The sequence below is a fragment of the Tiliqua scincoides genome, chromosome 1 (genome assembly GCF_035046505.1).
Source record: "Tiliqua scincoides isolate rTilSci1 chromosome 1, rTilSci1.hap2, whole genome shotgun sequence".
In the NCBI taxonomy this organism is placed as follows: domain Eukaryota; kingdom Metazoa; phylum Chordata; class Lepidosauria; order Squamata; family Scincidae; genus Tiliqua; species Tiliqua scincoides.
In genome coordinates, this window is record NC_089821.1 from 120207702 (window position 1) to 120223214 (window position 15513).

The 15513-nt window shown below is 45.4% G+C and overlaps 1 protein-coding gene across 1 annotated transcript in view; it reads right to left on the minus strand.

The window, feature by feature from the left end:
- The window catches only part of BOLL (boule homolog, RNA binding protein), a 43605-nt gene extending 32173 nt beyond the window's left edge, over positions 1-11432 (minus strand). Inside the window, exon 1 of the mRNA XM_066637552.1 lies at positions 11409-11432. The gene's annotated coding sequence lies outside the window, so the exon portion shown is untranslated. The remainder of the gene's footprint in view (positions 1-11408) is intronic.
- Between the last annotated feature and the right edge of the window lie 4081 nt (positions 11433-15513).

A 15513-nucleotide genomic window follows, 5' to 3' on the forward strand; every position in this document is an offset into this window, starting at 1 on the left:
ACTGATAAGGCACTAAAATTGTGAGGGCACATCATCAGGTTTTTGACAATTGACAAGGCACACCATGCTGCCAGTGGGTGCTCATATCCCCCACTGGCCCTAGTAATAAATGACCTTCCCCCAAATTCCTGTGGCACACCTATGGACCACTCACGGCACACCAACGTGCCACAGCACAATGGTTGAAAATGGCTGTGCTAAGGGGAGGATAGAATCCAATGCATATCGCAAAAGAATGTGTATAACTTGTTACTGCATCTTGTGATCCACTATGAAGGCATATAAAGACAGTGAACGACTTAAGGATGAAACAGTATTAAGAACATAAGAACAGCCCCACTGGATCAGACCATAGGCCCATCTAGTCCAGCTTCCTGTATCTCACAGCGGCCCACCAAATGCCCCAGGGAGCACACCAGATAACAAGAGACCTGCATCCTGGTGCCCTCCCTTGCATATGGCATTCTGACATAACCCATTTCTAAAATCAGGAGGTTGCACATACACATAATGGCTTGTAACACATAACAGATTTTTCCTCCAGAAACTTGTCCAATCCCCTTTTAAAGGCATCTAGGCCAGATGCTGTCACCACATCCTGCGGCAAGGAGTTCCACAGACTGACCACATGCTGAGTAAATATCCCATTAACTATCCATCAATAAGAAATGTGATATACTCTCAGTGTAAACAGCCTGTAAATTTAATCAAACTTAAAAATTATTTTCCAGAAAAATATCACACAGCCTAGTCATAGTTGAACTGTTCATATTATAGTATATAAAGTCTGCACAGGAAGCGTTAGCATAGCATGGTGTGCTATGAGCAACAGAACCACGACAAGGTCCTTCCTGAGTCTGTTGAAAACAAAAAAAATCTGCTCAGAAAATGTCACTAAAATATTAAAAAATTGCTAATGAGCTATCATTTCAGAGGTTAAGACTTATTGAAATGAAACACAATTATATACAATGATAAAAATGGAAAGAATTTTTTACTCTGCTTGCCCTCACATTAATTTAAAAGAAAACATCATAATCCATTCTTTGAGAACAGGCATTATTCCACATTTTTACAATCAACTATGCTTTTTGAAAAATGACTGTGGTTCTTTTTTGGCGATATTAACTGAATTTTTTCCCAGGGACATCTATAATATTTTTTCTGGAATATTTTCTTTTTAAAAAATACAGCTTGAAACAGTTAACAGCATATACCATAGGAAACTAAGAGTACTGGCATGTACTTACCAGTCCCTACAGCCTCCCGAGGGTGTGGGGAGCCCTATGAGAAAGTGAAAGCAGGGTGATCATGCTCCACCCCAGCAAAACTGGAAGTGGAGCACAAATGCTTCACTTTCACTTTTTAAGCTTCGGGGAGCTCTGCAGAGGGCTGCGCAAGGTTCCCTGCACCCCCAGGAGGTAAGTAAATGCCAGTCCCTGCAGCCCCCTTAGCTACGCAATCTTGGGGATTGCACTGCTGCCTCCCCCCTGCCCCCACCCCTTAAGGGGGCAGAGGCCAGGGCCCGCAGGCTAGGGCATCAGAATGCCCTAGTTTGAGAAGCCCTGATATACAGGGTACCTGGAAAAAAACTGTATACACATTTTTATGAGACCTCATTCAGGGATGTCAAACATAAGGCCCATGGAAGCTCTTTATATGACCCCTGTGATAAATGGACTCTCTCAGCACCGCAATCAGCTGCTCTCAGCTGGTAAGTTGCAAAGTGAATTAGCAGAATCGGCAGTGCTGAAATGGCAGTGTTGGAAAAGCCCAATTATCATGCAGGCCACACTTTCAGCAGCACTGCTGATGTGTCACTACTGAAAGGGTAGCCTGTGTGGTAATTTGGCTCTCCCAGTGACACCTTTAGGACTGCTTCTGCCAAGGTGCTGGGAGGACGAGATGTAAGGAGGCCTCAGAAAACAAGCAACGGTACAAGGAAAGAGGCACAACAAGTGGGGGTGAGAGAGAAGCTGCTGAGGTATTGGGAAAGCCCAATTATTACATAGGCCGCCCTTTCAGCACTGCCACTTCTGCTGAGCTGCATTCCCAGAACCTTTGCTGATCCCAAAAAACCAATGGATAATGAAATCAGCAGTCCGACTTGTTTTCTGAGGTGCATGGAGGTCACAGACGACCTCCCCGTAATTCAGAAAGCCTGCTAGAGCCCTTTAGTAGGCATTTAAAGTTTTTTTTCCCCAGAAACCGGAAGTGCTTATTAGAAGGCTCCAGCAGACATTCTGAATTGCTGGGAGATTTCCAAGTATGCAATTCTGGTCACATCTGGGAGGTCCTCTCTGGGTTCTCTAGATGTGGGTTTGGAACCTGTGGTGGGTCAAATCTGCAGATAAAGTGGGCCCACTGTATTATAGTATATGTGTGAATTATAGCATAAGGCTGCGGTTTACAAACTCTCAAGGGGTTTGAAAACCGCAGTAAGTCCTTGCAGGAGAGGGAGGCAGCAGGGGCGAGGGGAAGGCAGTGATGCGATCCCCAGGATCCCGTCACTCAGGGGGGCTGCAAGGACTGGGATGCACTCACCGGTTTTGCAGAGTCAGAGCGCAATCACTCCACTTTCACTTTCTGCAGGCTGCAGAGCCCTGCAGACTCTTGCGCAGGGCTCCCTGCACCCCAGGGTGGCTGTTGCAGGGACTGGTGAGTGCATCTCAGTTCCAGCAGCCCCCCTGAGCGACGCGATCCTGGGGATCACGTCGTTGCCTCCTCCCTGCCCCCACCCCTTAAGGGGGCAGAGGCCAGGGGCTTCAGGTTGGGGCACCGCAACACTTTGTCACTATAAAGCAGGGGTGGGAAAACCATAGCTTGCGAGCCATATACAGCTCTTTGATACATAGTGTGCAGCTCACAGAAATATGGTAAACTGAGTTCCTTTTAGCATCACTATTAATATAAAAGTGAGCAGGAGGTCTGGCTCAGTTGGTAGAGCTGCCGCCTTGTATGCCTGAAGATCTGAGGCTGCCAGTTCGAAACAACCAGAAGTACCCAAGAACTGACGACACGCTGATATACTGATGAGCTGAGCCTAGGTGGCAGAGAGGAGTTGCCGTCAAGTGGAGCGTGGGAGGCGAAGGGCCAGAAAGAGGCCAGACCGGGAAGGAATCCAGCTGGATTGTGGAGTTCTATGTAAGACTATAACTATTCAATTGTAAAAATCCCTACGGGGGTTTAGAACAGCCTGCCTATGTAAACCGCCTTGGATTAAAGTCTGAGGAGAAATCTGATGACCAAAGAAAGGTGGTAAATAAATACCCGTATAAATAAATAAAAAATAAATAAGAAATTTCCAAGCTTTACAATTACATGGCCCAACACAAACTCTGCTATCGTAAAAGTTAGACATATTCCTGGGTATATTTGGAGTACTGATTTAAAAAATGGCATCTGTTTTGCCCTTTTACATCTAGTTTCAGAGATATGGCATAACCTCTTTAGTGAATGCTAAAACAGCTTATGCCATGGCTTCCTCATGAGGAAGCTGCTTGAACCATTTGCTAACATGGCTATGCCATATCTCTGAAACTAGGCATGATAAGGTAAAACTAAGATGTTTAATATTTATGTGAAACTGTTGGGAGAGGTCATTCAAAGATTTGGAGTCAGGTGCCATCAATATGCTGATGACACCTAGCTCTTTCTCTGCTTTCCACCAAATTCTAGGGAAGCTGTTGAGGTCTTGGAGAATTGTCTGGAGGTGGTTAGGAAGCGACAAGCTAACAAGCTTAAATCAAATCTTGGCAAAACAGAGGTTCTTATGGTCCAGAAATCCATGATGGAGATGCTGGACTATCAACCTGTTCTGAATTAGGTTGCACTTTCTCTGCAGAAACAGGTACTCAGTTTGGCGGTCCTTGTAGATCCACAGCTGCTTTTGGATATCCAAGCAGTAGCTTTGTTCAAGGGGGCCTTCGCCCAGCTTTGACTGGTGTGCCCGCTGTGGCCATACCTGTGTCTTTTGGACCTGGCCACAGTAGTCCACACCATGCTGACACCTTGTCTTGATTATTGTAACACAGTCTACCTGGGGCCGCCTTTGAAGACAGTCTGGTAGCTGCACTTAATGCAGAATGTGACATACACACACCCCGTGTGGTTACCAGTACAGGTAGTTCAACTCAGTTGGACTGCTGCTTTAACAGCTACACTGGTTACCAATTTGTCTAGCCACAAATCAAGGTACTGGTTTTAGTTTTAAAGTCCTTTATGTCTTAGGATCAGGGGACCTGAGAGACCATCTTTCTTGCATGCACCAATTTGGCCCTGTGATTTTCTGAGGGATCTCCTAAGCTCCTCGGGGCTTCTCTGTGATGGTACTGCGATTATGGAACTCGATTCTTTGTGATTTAAGAGCTTCTTAAGAGGCCTTTCAGGTTAAAAACTTAATTGTTTCAGTAACATTTCTGTTTTAGTTAGGATAGGTGGGAGGTATGTCGGTTTCATGTTTCTTCCTATTGCTGTTTGCCTTTATTCTGAATTCAAGCCTGAAGTCAGATTAAAAAGGATTGATATCATGATGGTTCAATGTGTGGCCCATGAGGCCTTTTTGGGTGGTCTTGAAAGCCCAGCCACTGCCCCTCTACTGCCTCCTCCCGATTCAGAAACTTTTAGGTCTCCCTGCTGCACTATTCCGAACTCCTTTGGAAAAGGAGAAGCTGGAATTGTGCAGCAGAGAGACAGAGCTGCCACACCCATCTCTGCCTCCAGAAGCAGGCTCAGACTTGTATTCTGAGCCTGACCAATGACTTCAGCAGGTCCAGAATGCGGAAGTCATTAGCGGTGAAGTCATCAAGTCACTGCCAATTACTTTTGGGTTGGCACAGCAGGGGATCACACAAAGGTCATGCAGCACCATGACTGCCAAAAGTTGGACAACCCTGATCTAGATAATAATCCATTTCATTCAGAACTCTCTGGACCCAAGATGCCATCACCATCCACTCAATCTTGCACAGAAAAGGGAGGTCTGAAACTCGCTGGAAGTTATCCAATACAGCAGGATCTAGGAAGGGCTTTTTCAAGAGGAGGCAAATCACTGCCTTTTTAACTTCACAGGTAGTACCCTTTTTAAAGACCATATCAGGGAAGAATGTGGAATTTTCTAAAATAGTTATGATCCCAACATGATTTGAATATATGTTACTTTAGCCTTTATGAGAAAACTCACTGGATTTACACATACTGACAGCTGCACATTTTTTTTGAACATATGTTCATCTTCGCATATACGGAAAAAAGGATAAGGGGCCAAAAATCTGCTTGCATAGCAAGTGTAATAAACTCCTGCTCTTCTCCCAAGCCTGAAGCTGGAGAAGAGAATGCAGAACTAACCCTGCAGTTGCACGACACTTCGGAAATATTCCAAGCACTGCCAAAGAGTAGTGCTACACTAACAAGTCCTTCCTCTCCACCTGTGCTTGAAGAAAGGAGAGAGCACAACAATACAACCTTGCAATATGCTTTGGAGGTATTCCAAGTACCCCTGAAGCACAGCAAGATGTCAGAGAAGATTTCTTTCCTTCCTTCCCCCATGGACAGCCAAAATACATAGATCCCTGGAAGTGCAAACGACAAAGGATATCAAGAAACTTTGCAAGGTATAATATTCTACATTACCAGAAATTTCTCTTTTGGATGTGCCGCTATTTGCACAAAAAGGACTGCAATGCAGCCCTGAAGTAAGGGTACAAATGTCCCCATACCTTGAAGAGGCATCTGTGACCACTCCCAAATTGCAAGATGCAGTGCATGCCCAATTGGCACAGCTGCACCAACACTGGAAAATTGGATAGGATTGAGTCCTTAAAGATTCAAAAATTTAAAATGCATTGGGGTAATGCATCCAGCATTTTAAAGTACTGAACCATTGATTTTAATATAATACATCAAGGAAAGCGTCCTACAGGTAGACCACAGCTGCGATACAAGGACATCTGCAAGAGGGATCTTAAGGCCTTAGGAGTGGACCTCAACAGGTGGGAAACCCTGGCCTCTGAGCGGCCCGCTTGGAGGCAGGCTGTGCAGCATGGCCTTTCCCAGTTTGAAGAGACACTTGGCCAACAGTCTGAGGCAAAGAAGGAAGGCCCATAGCCAGGGAGACAGACCAGGGACAGACTGCACTTGCTCCCAGTGTGGAAGGGATTGTCACTCCCAGATCGGCCTTTTCAGCCACACTAGACGCTGTTCCAGAACAACCATTCAGAGCGCGATACCATAGTCTTTCGAGACTGAAGGTTGCCAACAATGATATGTTTCCCCTGTTGATGCCTTTCCATTCCTTTTCTCTCACCTGTTTCCCTCTTTTGTCAGCATCAAGATTGTGAACCCACAAAGATTCATCTTTTTACAATATGTAAAAATGCCACATACTTTGACAAAACTACAAAAATAATAAAGTGAGCACTTATTAAAATTAATGAGACTTTCTTAACTTGCTTAACTTTGGCAGGATCATGACTTTTCTTTCATAAAAACATGAAGTTATATTTTCCAAATTAACTTCGGAAACCAGATTAATTATTAAATAACAGCAATATTTAATACTGGGGAGAAGAGACAGGATTATCTCAGGGTATTTTTCACAGACTGAAGGAAAAGTAGATCTGTAGTTCAAACAGAAAATCTACATTTTGTGATAATTCATGTTCAATGTTAAAATGGCTCTCCTGTATTTATCACATATGAACATAATACCAGAGGCTGAAATCAAGAAGACTGTATGCATGAAAGCATCCACTGCACACAAAAGCTTGATCTTTTTTTATTTCATTAATCAGGAATTGATAGCTACTCTCTCTTCTGCTTTGACTTTCAAAATCACAACCGTACATTATGCCACACATAAACGTGTTTATTAATAAAGGGCACACTGTCGGTATCCCAGTGAACAGCTATACCAAAGTGGCACTATAAAATCTTTTGAGCATGCATTCTTCCTACATGATTGATTTATTGTGTTATGATGGTTTGCTAGCTGCTTTGAACATTCAGTTTTTGGAAATGGAGAAGATAGAAATAATAAATGAATTTTTACCCCACCTTTCTACCACCCAGTGGTTTACACCCAAGGTGGTTTACAACATTAAAGGAACACACAATACAGTAAAAGATTAAAACAATATTAACACATTAGAACCTAAAAAAATTAAAACAATAAAACAAATTAGAATCCAATGGATCATTAAAATAGTATAAATAAGGTAGATGACTATTTGTTTCTCAACATTTGTCCTCCTCACCACTTCACATAGTCCTCCTATTTGAAGTACCAACAGAAGTCACTGGTGATGACACTGGGCCCAATCCTTTCCAATTTTCCAGTGCTGGAGCAGTTGTGCCAGTGGGGTGTGTGCTGCATCCTGTGGTAGAGGCGCAGTCACTGGGGCTTTCTCAAGGTATGGGAACATGTGTACCCTTCCCACCGGAGCTGGAAAGTTGGATAAGATTAGGCCCATCATCGCCAGTTACTTCTGGGTTGGGAGGCCAGATGTGACATGACAAACACCACTAAAGGCGCTTTCCTGAGAGCAGAAAAGCATGCTCTGGTGCTCTGTTCACAGAGCCAAGCCTCCTACCGCTGTTTGTTGTGTCACGTTCCTGGTCTCACTGCCCCCGGCAGCAGGGGTCCTGCAAGTACCACCAGACACCCCCTCAAGCACCACTGGTGGTATCTGTACCACTGGTTGAGAAACACTGAGCTATACCAAAGTGGCACTATAAAATCTTTTGAGCGTGCTTCCTTCCTGACATGATTGGTTGATCGTGTTGCGATGGTCGCTAGCTGCTTTGGACATGCAGGCTGCAATCCAATGCATGCGCTTTCTCAGAAGTAAGCCCCATTGAACGCAATGGGACTTACTTCTGAGTAGACACGCAGTGTCAGTTTTGGAAATGGAGAATAGAAATATTATAAATTAGTTTTTACTGCAGTGAATGACTTTCATGTCTTTTTGCAATGGTGTCAAAGGAGTGGAGGAGAATCTGCAAGGGCAAGAGAAAAGCTGAGCCAGCAAATGTGGACGACTGTACAGGACAGTGCCCCCAAACACCTGAAACTGAATGGTGCGGTGGGGGAGGGGCCAACTGTCACTCCACTCCAACTGCCCCTCCCCCTCCCCGTCACGAGGCGAGCGAGGAGCGGTTACAGCCCTGCGCGAGCCCCAACTGCCCCTGAGAAGCAGCGCGCGCAACCATAACAGCGCGAGGGGGCGGGGTAGAGGGGGAGCGGCTCGCGCCAGAAGCCTCCCTCGTCTTGAGCCTCCATTAGTCTCTCGCCTATTTTGGCGGGAAAGCGTCGGCTCGTGAAGGAACTTCGCGCGCCTCGCCAACGGTCCAATAAACGGCCGTCGGCGGCTTCCTCATCTCCCTCCCCCCCCGCTGGTTAAAGCTGCAGGCTGGCCTCGGGAGCCGTGTTCCCCTCAGCAGCCCCGTGACCAAGACAACGGCGCCATTCTCTGGGGAGGGAGCCCCTCTCGTCCCGCGGGGAGGGCGCATACTAACCGAGGAGTCAGAATCCATATTTCCTCCTCACAAAGCACATGCACTGCGGTCTTCAGACTCGTGGTGGCGGCGGCGCCTTTCCCCGCACGCAGCTCCCTTCACACGCAGCGGCGGGCGCGCGCATCCAACCACGGGTAGAGCGGGAGGAGTCGCGGGAAACGGGGTGGGGCCGGCGCGGCAAACACCCGCTCGCCACACGTGGCCCGGCTTCGGCTTGGCTGGGAAAGAGCACGCGCGTGGGGGGGGGGGGGGAAGAGGCTGAGGGCGAAGCGAGAGGGTGCGGCGTTCTGCTTGGCGCAGGGCTCGGGCTTCTGAAGTGAAACGGGCGGCGGGGTTTCGCTCCTCCCCGCCCTTCTCAGCGCGACGCCACTGCCGCCTCTTGAGTCCCTCCGCACTGCCACACACCTGTGAGCCGCATATGAGACTCTGCTCTCAACAACAGAGGGCAACAGGCTAGTAGTATGTTGGTCATTTTGTTTTTAACGCACACACCCAGCGTATTACCGCTTAACGACGGCTCGCTTAACGACATGCCTCATATATAGTGGTGGTCAAAGCACAATAAAGATGCTCTGAATGAGGCAATCGCGTCTCCCATAGCCTGCAGCAGAGGGTCTTAATGCAAAGAAAAGATAATCTACCTGCAGCCAGCTGGCATCTGGCGTGGAGTGTGTGTTTACACAGCAAAAGCAACAGATTGGACTGAATGTTCACTTAATGACCTATTGCATAACAACGGGGATAGGAGAACATATCCCCGTCATTCAGTGATGCACACTTGTAGTGGTATCTTGGTATGTTGTTGGCTAAGATCACAAAGACCTTCCATAATTTTTGTCTCCCTCGCTCCCTCGCACTCACCTGTCTGTTAATGTGCTTTCACACCCCTTTTGGTTTGCACAGAGGGGATTATCCCCCCCCCACGAACATGTGAGTGTGCAGGAGTGGGTGGGTGGTGAAACTGGAATCAGATCTGGCACCCCCTCCCTTGCCCTCCACACACCAGTGATTTTCACCCTTTTTCATCTAATGGCACACTGACAAGGTGCTAAAATTGTCAAGGCACACCATTGGTTTTTTGACAATTGACAAGGAACACAATACTGCCGGCGGGGGGCTCACACCCCCATGGGCCCTACCAATAAATGATTCTCCCCAAACTCCTGTGGCATACCTGCAGACCATTCACAGCACACCATGAAAACACACTGAAAAATTGCTGTGTTAATCTGTGTGTCAAAATGGAGTCTAGGCTTACAATCAACAGTATTTGATTACGAACTGTATGTATGTGTTCAGTTTTGTTGTTGTTTATTTCAGCTGTTTTGGCACCCTAAGGACACAGGGCCACAGAGTGTGTTCACAGAGCACCTTCCTCTTTAAACAGCTCCTGCTTTCAATAAGATATGAATTTGACTAAAAAAATTCTGAGGAAAAGTTCTAAAGGGAACTGGAAGTTAATGAAACCATTGTCACACAAGTGTTAGTGCTTTGGACCTGTACCTCATAAAAGTTTTGACTACTGCATGCACACCCACATGCTAACTGAAGCTATCACCACACAAATGTGGATTCTGGCTTGGCATCATCCTGTCAGCCCAGAAGGCCAAATTCTGGCTGAACCAATTAAATTCCAGAAAGTAACTTTAAATCTACTGGGCCTTGAGTAGCTAAACCTATTCTCATAAGAACAGCCCCATTGGATCAGACCATAGGCCCATCTAGTACAGCTTCCTGTATCTCACAGCGGCCCACCAAATGCCCCAGGGAGCACACCAGATAACAAGAGACCTCATCCTGGTGCCCTCCCTTGCATCTGGCCTTCTGACATAGCCCATTTCTAAAATCAGGAGGTTGCGCATACACATCATGGCTTGTACCCCATAATGGATTTTTCCTCCAGAAACTTGTCCAATCCCCTTTTAAAGGCATCCAGGCCAGATGCCATCACCACATCCTGTGGCAAGGAGTTCCACAGACCAACCACACGCTGAGTAAAGAAATATTTCCTCTTGTCTGTTCTAACTCTCCCAACACTCAATTTTAGTGGATGTCCCCTGGTTCTGGTGTTATGTGAGACCTGGTTCTGGTGTTATGTGTCTGGTGTTATTCTCCCTACCACAGCATTCTTTGCACAGCTAGACAACAATGATGATCACTGCAGTGCACCCTAATCTTTTACACATTTCTCCTGTAAATAGCACAAACAAATGATGGCTCTAACAAATTAGCGTATCATGATCTCCTACAGTCACAGAGATATGAGGTGGTTCTTATCCACCTGTTACTTTGTTTACTACAGCTTCACATGTAATGTGAAGACAGAAATGAAGTGCAATATTGTACTTCGTTTACCAGGAGGTCAAACAAGCTTATAGCTTCATATTATATCAATGTGGTTTAAACTGTCTGCATTCATCATTCCCCAAGTGCTTTCTGGCAGTTAGTCTCTGGCAGTCCTTTTGCTCCTTTCTGGAACAGTGTGACCTCAGACTAACAATCTAGAATTGTATAAATGCAGTCCCTTTCCAAAAGCCTGCCCTGTACCACCACCACAACCACTGCGCGAATCCATGACACCTCCTAAAGTTCTTCTTCAAAATGCATTATCAGCATCCTTTAAGCCCCCAGTGTACTGTATTAGCCTTGCATGGTTACATGACTAACTATAGATCCCCCCCCCCCATCCTGGATTGAAAAGATCTGGGTTTATTTGCCATGCTTGAGAAAGAGGACTGTCTCCTCACCTCTGCCACCATCCCTAGCCCCTGTTGCTGCTGTCACTCACTCAAAGAAACTTGCTGTCCTGAGATAGGCACACTTAACTCTCAGGAGTTGCATAGATCCCCCCTTTACACCGTAAAGTACAAGGAGAAGGAGAGATAGTCACTCACCTCTGCACAGTGGAAATGACTAGATCTTCCTCTGCCCAAGATTGGTAGCAAGTAGAGTGTCTTATTCCCACGCTTGGAACAGCAGGAGGCACTAGCAGCTGACTGTTGGCTGCTCTTCCATTCCATGTGTGCTGTTAGCTTTCTGCCACTCACACACATTTCTCCTCCCCCTTCTTGGTATCATTTTGCCAACAATCCTCCACCATATACACATATACCCACTGATCCCAGCTTGGCTGACACACAGATTGTACAGGAATAGCAGCAGGGAGGAGGAGTGTTGGGAGGGGTTTTAAACTGCCACTCCAGGAGAACTCTGTGAATGAAGAAGTACAGTAAATGCTTCATTGGATCACACATAGCAAAAACTGCTTTGGGGCCCAAAGGGAGATATTAAAACAGAATCTATCCACTTTCTAGGGGAGGCATTGTAGCTAGCTATAAGTATTGTTCACAAAATCAGCGATTTCATCTTAGTTATTTCTGTTTAATATTTCTGCTATTCACAGACTGTGTTGCTGGTATAAAGTAAAAACAGTGGGATAATTTTGCTGCAGATAGAGATATTACAACCAATTATTTGTTCATGTTTCATTTGTTTTGTGGAGGATAATCATTATGTACACTTGCACATTTGCTGGAGTTTCTATTAACTTCTTCCATGATAAACCAACTCGTGCAGCTCAATTTCATATGCAAAGCAAGTGCAGTATGTAAAACTCTATTAATGGTGTTGATATGACTGAAATGTCTTTTACTGCACTTTATGACTCTCCGTTAGTGCAAAACTGCCTTCTATATAAAAGAAAGGCACAGCTTCAAAGCTATCCATTACCTCACCCTTCCCTACTTCCAACTCTCATATCCTGCTACACTCTTGCTTGTGACCTTTGCTTCTCCAGCTTCTCTTCTTCACCAGTGCTAGGGCCTGCAAACATGCCTTACAGCTGGCAGTAAGCTGGCGCGCACTCTTTAGGATTGGGCCCTTAGAGAGTAATCCCAACCTTGTTTTGGGCTGGCGTATGTCTCTTACACCAACCCAGGAGTGTCGCGAACATGCCATAAAACACATTCATGCAGTGGCATCACTAGGATTCACATCACCCAGTGCAGGAGGCCTGTGCGTCATCCCATGTAGTGGGCAGGGCAATGCCCCAGGTGGGTGTGGTTATGTACTATCAACCCGCCCCAGTGGGTGTACCTTTTGTTAGAACACAGATATTTCAATGTGGTTTGTTTCATTGCATTCTGCATGAAAGTACGCATTGTTTGATAGTTCCTCCAAATTCGGATTTTAGTGATTTTGAAAACTTGTAGAGTCTCACACATACACCCCCGTGTCAACTTACTAATACCTTATTGCAGCAGTTCTCAAACTTTTAGCACTGGGACCCACTTTTTAGAATGACAATCTGTCCAGGACCCATTAGAAGTGATGTCATGGCCAGAAATGACATCATCAAGCAAATTAAAATAAATAATTATAAATAATTAAATTAAAATAAAATAATTAAATAGGGGGGAGCCAGTCCTGTTCCACCAAGTGAATCTACTCTGAAGTAAGTCCCACAGTGGTCAATGGGGCTTACTCTCAGGAAAGTGTGGGTAGGATTGCAACCTGTGAGCCCAAGCCTATGCATGTCTACTCTGAAGTAAGTCCCATAGTGGTCAATAGAGCTTACTCTGTAGTCTGCCTGCAATAACAACCCCCCAAAAAGAATCAGTGAGCTCTTCAGCCCTCCCAGTGCCCAGTTTAAAGTTCTTTTGTTTCAGGCACATCAGAATAAAGACCCACCTGGCTTCACAAGTGCAAAATAGAAAACTTTCTCCTTACCATTCAAGCCTCTTTTTTGTTCTTTTTAGGGGGGGGAGGCTGCCTTCTGGAGCAGCTCCATCAGATCAGGACCCTTCTGGTGTCCTCACATTCCACTTTGCCTGGCCTGACCACCAGCCAAGGCACGTCTGCATACTCATGAGTAAACGCGACTGTGAGGCTGCTTTGCTTTCCATAGGGCTCCATAGACTGGGAGGGAAGGAGGAACCTCCTTCTCGGTGTTTTTGGGGGCTGCACTCATTGGGTGAGGACCATTCTGGTGTCGTTGGATTCCTCTCAGCCTGCCCTTTCCAACGGACTATGGCAAGTACGCCTACACGCGAGTAAACGCATGATAGGGCTCACTTTCACTTTCCTTAGGGCTCCATGCATTTTTCCTTCCAGTTTTTTGGCCATAACTTTTGACAGAAAGGAGCAATTTCAATTCTGCTTTTTGCACTGCACTCCGCTGGCCATTCCGCATCCGATGGTCTATGGCATGACATGGTAGGTCATAACCCCGCGATGTTAGCGCGTCCTCCCCCCAGGGCGTGTCACCCCCCAGCATGTCACCTGGTGCGACCCACACCTCCCTAGCGACGCCAGTGCATTCATGACTACTCTGGAGCCAGTTGAGCCATCAGGCCAAATCCAGCCCTGGACCCAGTAAGTGCACTGGCCAAAGGAGGCTGGAGGTGTGGGGGGGGGGGTTTGGAGAGGGTAGCGGAATATCAGAAAGGGGCTACTTGGATCTGTGCCAGCAATTTTAGTTATAGAGAAGAACAGGGCTGGCTCATCTATGAGGTCAGTGAAAACAGTGGACAGCTCAAGCAGTGGGTTGATGAAAGTTTCCTGGCTTCCATTTTCACCTGCCTCTACTGGTTCTTGTCCTCCCAGTGTCCGGATTTCAAAAGAAAGAGGTGACAGAACCAAAGAGGAAGTGTGCAGAGAGGAGAATAATAGGGTATAGCTCTCTTCCACTTGTCACCTACCATTCAATTCCTCTCTTTCTTTTCAAATCCAGGGAATAAAGGAGGAGTGACTGAGGCTGACATCACCAGATACAGAGGGGTGACATTTGGCTTGGCAAGGTGCCACCTGGTGCGAGACACTTGGTGCACATCCCAGGCACCAGGAGCTCTTAGACTGGACCTGCAGAGCTGTCTAACAAAATTCCGCCTGATTCAGGACAGCTTATTGAGCAAGTGAGCAACAAAGAACTATTATATTACTCAACAGATTCACAGCCTGATGTCTTGAGCAGCAGTTTGGTTATGTAAAGGGAAAAACTGAAACAGGCTAGCAAAACAGCTCAGCAGGGATAATATATCATAAGGGATTACGAGAAGGAGATTACATCCAAGTAAGGTGGTGAAAACCAACAAGTGGATCATCACAAAGAAACATTTATCTTGGTGAGAGAATGCTTTCGCAATATCCACTGAACTCAAGTAGCCTTCATTTTGTTTACATTCAGAAAATATGGTGATGGTACAGAGCCTGTTTTATACTTAGTCGTATTTTGCATAATCTAGCTGTCTTTTTAAAGTTTAGCTTACATTTTTATTTATTTCATTCTAGAAACTAGAATGAAATTACATAAACAAGACATGCTTAGGATTTATATTCCAGAAAATCATAACATTACCAGAAATCATTTGCATAGCTCTTCATTAAATATTGCACAGCTCTTCATTCGAGTTTTGTTTATCTATATTCCTCCTATCTTTGGTCATCATTATTTAATTCGGTGTGCTTATGCTCAGCACTGTTGAGCAATCAGCAGTGCTATCCATTTGCAAGAGGATAACACACGTTCAAATCTTGCCAGGGTCTGTCTAATCACAGGCAATCACTATTGGAACACACTATCCTCTATGTATGACAACACTGCTTTGAATTCTAGAGTCTCACTTTGTAAATCAATGATGTTGATGTACACATTTCAAAAGGATAAATATTTGATGACTGAAATTCTATTTTAGCACAAATCCATACTACTAGTGTTTGAGGTTTGGCCTTAGTCTCTCCTTTCAGGTTGAGAAGAAAACAGGTACATAGCAGGACTGAAGAGTACAGCCTTGCATTCAACATTTGGCCTTTCTCTTAAAGGAATAGTATACAACAAAACCTACAACCTAAATTGCATGCAAGGGCTTGTGTCATAGCTAGGGGTGTTTGAAAATGATTTTAGTTTTTTACTGATTTTGTGATTTGAAAAAAATGAAAAAGGCAGAAAGCGATGTTATGTGTTTATATTCTAAGTTCTCATTCTTATTAATTTTAAACACT